The following is a 6,055-nucleotide window of genomic DNA, read 5'->3' as shown; positions in this document are numbered from 1 at the left end:
CAGCCCCCCCACCAGCGCATTGAGACCCTCACGGGTAGGTATGGTGCTTACTAATAGAATAGATTGATTGTTTGAGAGATGGCTTAGCCTAATTGTGTGTGTAGGATTGGAGAGCTGTAGATGATAGTCACAACGAGGGTGGACAGGCAGTTGGTGTGATCCCGGATGTGCAGATGTTTGACAATGCGGAGTGTGTCCTTGTTGTTGTATGTGGCTCTGAAGGTGTACCTCCTTAAGTTGGACCAATCATAATCCTGGTTTTGGTCTGTGGTCCCTGTGGGTTTTGGACTATCCATCTATGATGACTATGTAGAAGCGCTGTTCTGATGTTGCGTACTACCACGTTACAGTAATGAAGGCGATGTGTGGTGCAATAGTGTTGACGAGGTAACACAGTACAATGTGGTGCTTCTGGAAGTTGTGTGTGTGCTGTACGAGGCCCATATCCTGTTTCCACGTAGACGCACTGTTAGGTGGGGCTGCATCGTGTTGCCAGAATGAGTTGCACACACAGGCTGAGAAGCTGTCATGGGTGTGTTTGTGGTAGCGTGATACCGGGTGAATGATTGTCTGGTGTTCACTGTGTGAAGGGTGGCTGGAGCAAGAGTCTGTTGAGTCACATGAGTCATGAAAAGAGGTGAGGGTCTTGCAGTGTGCTTGTTGCCAGTGTTGACGGACCTGCCTTTCTCATGGAGGTTGTGCAACAGTGGCACAGACAAGCTGCGGCATGCTTTAGGAATAGATGGATGGGGTAGTGTCTTGTAGGTGTGTGTGGTGCAGGATCTGGCCACTCGATGCTGCGTTGTGGCTGGGGATGCAGCAGCACAAATGAGTGAACACATGACGGCAGAAGGGGTGTCCAAGGATTCTAGCAGGGCACAAAGTGACATGTGTATGTGAAGGCTGGAGTGTCTGGTCACCCATGGCTCAACGCGAGGTAAATGTCTGAACAGTCGCCAAAGATCATGGGCACAGGATTAGGCAGCCTAAGGACGAGCGGAGCACAGGACACACAGCGTCAGCAGGTGTAGCAGGCACGTCATGTGTAACAAGCTAAAAAACACATACACAACCATGTATGTCTGGCACAATATGGTACATTTGCCATTCCCAACAGCATGCATGTTGTCACTGTACACGCAATCACATGTGAACAACCATCGTAAACAAGGCCATATTTAACGCATGCAGACTGGCAAGGGATGTGCGTTGACAGCAATGAGGCACAATGTACTGTGTTAAACACACTTAAAACACAATAGGATAACGTTGTTTTGAGGCCATGCTGCATTAGCCATTGTACATGCCCAGTGGCATTGCTCTGAAGAAATTAACAGTCATGCAATGATGTCACCTGTAATGCGGCAGAAAGATTCTCCACACGACTGCCAGGGACTGGCCGTACCTTTGATCATCAGAGTGGTGCGATGCTGAAAGGTTTCCATCTCCAAATAGCCCCTTGTCTGAGTACAAATGACAGACACAAAAGGGAGATCAGGCGAGGGAAGGAGAGGATGGGAACTGCATGGAGGGAGATCTGAAACAAAGTTAAACATGCATAAGGATTCAATACGTTTGTCACAGAATCACAGAATACCTTTGCACCTACACTGTACCAGTGACACCTGTGAAGTGTAACCACTGGCACTGTACTCTATGCGTGATCTCAGATTTAGCAATGAGACTAGATCAGATGTATCAACACCAACAGATAAATAGGTAGTAAAGTTACTCACCTGAACAAAGAAAGTGTAACGCTCACAAGACTGCTACTATGCAATTAGATCCATGCGGCCATCAAATATTTCACAGTGTATGATTGAGGGTCCATTCTCGGAAAATGTAATGTATAGTAGTGCTACTGATACAAGGACAACAATCTGTATGTAGCCCTGTGAATCTGTAAGGGCCATGACAGGACAGTAGACATCACCCGCAAGAGCCGTTAGCTGCACCTCAAATGAGGAAAGGAATGACCTAAACACAAGTAAGCCCCACAGGAGCCAGTCATTGGCTCTTGCAACTGTGCCCCACTATGCTAAACATGACAAGCAGGTGTGACCTAACTCAACAGCGAGTAATGAGGAACAAAGCCACTAAAATAAGCCTACCGTGACCATGAGATGCTGCACGGCACAAGATAATCCTGTGAATTACCTCACTCGACTGGTGCCACGGTCATGTAACATTTGCTACAGGCTAACGTAGTGATGACATCAGCGCAACATACCTGGCATCATGGGAATGGAAAGTGAACATCAACTCACTGAGAAGGCTAGCGAAGCAGTGTTCTCCACCAGCACTGAGGTAACGACATGACAGTGACATGACATACTGCCACTAGGGGCAATGCATCCATGCAAACAGACTCCCAGGGCAGTTGACAGAACATGTGGGACATACACTGGCCCACACCGACACAACATTGTCATCTGGAAATCAAACTGTACTGGCCCACAAGGTTGAGTGGATGATTGGGACACACCCTGCTGCACACAGTGAGGCTGCAATTCTCCACGGAGCCTGTGGTTGTGATGTCACACACAATGGCAAGCCGTGTCATCCGCAATGTGTCAGGCTCAATGTTACTAAACATTGATGCATTCACCAAAGTCAATACTCAACTACAAATGACTGTCAAGAAAGGTGAGTGTCTTGTCATGGGAGTGGCGCAACATGAAAATGATCCATGGTAACGTAACAATATATGTATGGGCCTACAACATGCACATGAACAGTTTCCACACATTTATGAACCATAACAACTATAAACTTCCTGTTTGTAATCCTTACCCAAACTGACATTTCCACATGTCCGTGCAGGGAACGCAGATTCATCCGACGTTGCCATCATCAAGAGGAATAGCAGGAGGACCAAGATGACACAAACAGACAACAGGCAGGGTGACCTGGAAAGAACAGGCACACAAGGGGTCACGTCATGGTTATATTAATTCTGACATGGTCATGTACAGAACACTAACAATGTTGTACACTTATACATTCAAAGTTCACTCATTGCCCTCATGTGTGTGGCATCACATTGGCACTTGTGTGACACTGCACCACAAACATCAAAGTGACATTGAAGACAGTCTGCTGGACACACAGTATGCTACACATGTCACTCCATGGTAGTAGCATTAACACTATTTTACAGGTACTCACCGTTATGAGAAGAAGTTGCGTATGAGCGGACTCCGGATATCATCATCAGCCTCCTCATCGCTAGCATCCTGGCCGAGGCCTTCATCCTCAACGGGTGGATGTTCCTCATCATCTGGATTCAGGATGAGTGGCACGTCCTTCTCTACTGCAATGTTGAGCAGCAGGCAGCACACAATGAAGATGTTACACACCTTGAGCGGGGCGTATGGTAGGGATCCGCCTGTCTTGTCGAGACACCTTAACCGGCTCTTCAGGAGTTCAAACGTTCGCTCTATCACTCGCCTGGTCTGCCCGTGTGCATTGTTGTACCGCTGGTCTGCAGCAGTTCTGGAGTTGCGTAGTGGAGTCATGAGCCACGGCATGTTTGGATATCCGGCGTCTCCTACAACAATACATCATGGCAATGAGTGTGTAAAGAGAAGCTGTGAGAGAGACAAATCACATTAAGACATACATGAGAAAGAGTGTTTACCCACCAACAAGACATGCCGGATGGTTGCGCAGCTGCAGCATCATCTGTGGTACCCTGCTCCGCTTCATGATGAATGCATCGTGGCACGAACCTGGAAAACGTGCACAAACATGCGAAATCATCATGTTAGCAAGACACCTCACCAGGGCATTTATGGAGTGGCAATGTTTCCTGTTGCGGAAGGCCTGCTCCTGAGCCTGTGGTGGCACCAGTCCAACATATGTCCCATAAATGGACCCAATTACATGTGGCATGTGTCCCAGGGCATAGACTTCACCCTTGACATTGGTCAACTCTTCTGGAGTAGGGAACTTAATGAATTCATCAATGTGCTCCAACATAGCAGCTAAGACATCATGTAGTACACGGCTGAACATTGTCTGGGACATCCCCCCCACATCAGCTATGGTGAATTGGAACGTGCCTCTGACAAAGAAATGTATGCCATCACCTTTACCTTGGGTGTCAGCGCAGTTGGATACCTGTGTTGCAGTTGGAGATGTGGTTCCAGCCTGTCCGTCAACTTCTGAATCAACTAGCGTGTTAATCTGTAGCCGCGTATGCAATCACGTTCCCTCATGGCATCCAAGTCAGGCAACGGCCTTGGCAGAGGGGGTGCCCTGCAGAACATGTTTGGGGAGAAAGGTGTACAACTATCAGCATACAAAAATGACAATGTACATAGACAAATCAACACTGGTTCAACACATCAAATGAAAAAAGATTGTGTCATGGGCTATACATCATGGACACTTATGCCAGCTAGTTGGCACTCCTACAACAAAACTGATTCACCTGTTGTCAGTGAAATGGACATGACATGCACTGAAATGTTCAGTTGGTCTGCTCTGAGTTACCAGAACAATGTTTCACGTCAGTGACACACGTCACGTGACCTGCATGAGAAGGTTGTCAACACATCCAGACAGCTGACTGCAAGGAACACACCCACATCACATGTGCTATATTTTTTTAATTTCTGTGATGTTGTGCCTGATTTGTGCATTTGACTAAACTACACCACACCAATCCTCAGAATGCAGATCTGTATGTCTGTGGACAAATGCTCTATGATGCCATCACACACATGAGCTGTAGAAATGCCCCTGTGGCATGGTGTGCGTACATGTGAGACACTTGCAATCACGACACAGACCCATCACAGATGCACCTAAAGAGGATTACGTTCACTGGATACAAACAGCATGTCCAATCTGTTACATGGCACACACATTACATTGTCACACAGGGTAATGCTGAGCGTCATTTGGTCAAGTGAGACAGTGCCCCTGTCCCTGGCATCATGTGACAGATGCCCGTACTGAAGAGTGTGACATCCCAGTGTTCATGTGAATTACAATATGTTCATGATGTTACTCATGTGACAAGTGTGAAGGTAATGTGAACAACATAGTGGGCCATCACAAATGTCAGATCTCCACAGCCCATCACACATAAACTGTGCCACTAGATCACATGCCCTTTGCTATAGAACTGTGTGCCACACCTAGGGCCTGCTCATGTAAGAATGCCATGCCAACATGGACATCCTCATGATGACCCCACACCCACATCCCTGCCATGTGTTTTCCTGTTCTCACTATAGTAATGGTGCCATGCGTGAGCTTGTTGAATGCACTGTACACATGCATTCACTAGAGCGTGTGAAACACTCAGAACCCCAATGGTACGTGCATGTGTACCGGTCGTCTCCCTATTGCATTGTAGACCTATGCGAGCAGAGCGCACCCCAATGGTACGTGCGTGTGTACGGGTCGTCTCCCTATTGCATTGTAGACATACGCGAGCAGAGTGTACCCCAAAGGTACGTGCGTGTGTACGGGTCGTGTAAGAAGTTGGCCTGATATATGATGTTACCTCACCCACAGGAAGCGGGTGCATAGGGTCGAAGTGGCGTCGGGTTTCGTCACGCAGGTTGTTGGTGCTTGAAGCTGAAGATGCTGCAGGCGATGTGAAAGAGAAGTGTCCGGTGTGATCCAAGGGTGGATCAGAGTTGTAGAGTACCTGAAAGCAGAGGGGACAGAGTCTGGGTCACTCAGCAGTGACCAGGGTGGAACCAGGACGGAACCAGGCAATGTCGGGCGCAATCAGGTGGTGGTCGAGGAGCTTCTCTCCGCTGCCACATGGGCTCTAGGGCATCTGCGACGTCCAGGAGCGGGTAACGAGCTGTCCCACAAAGGCTCTCACCGTCGGCGCTGTCGGCTTCAAGATCGGAGCAAACAACACTTGGCAAGAGCAATCCACGCAGGACTGGAAGATTGCTTCTCACTTGGACCAGGAGGGTCAGAGCGGGTGCTCCTTCTCAGAGGAGCAGGTGCAAGTCTGGAGCAACCAGAATCACAAGTCGTATTTCAAGTTTCGTCGGCACAGGGGCCACAATCCAGCTGGCAAGTG

This window comes from Lissotriton vulgaris, chromosome 4_1, assembly GCF_964263255.1.
Source record: "Lissotriton vulgaris chromosome 4_1, aLisVul1.2, whole genome shotgun sequence".
NCBI classification, from domain to species: domain Eukaryota; kingdom Metazoa; phylum Chordata; class Amphibia; order Caudata; family Salamandridae; genus Lissotriton; species Lissotriton vulgaris.
This window is presented reverse-complemented; position numbering follows the sequence as displayed.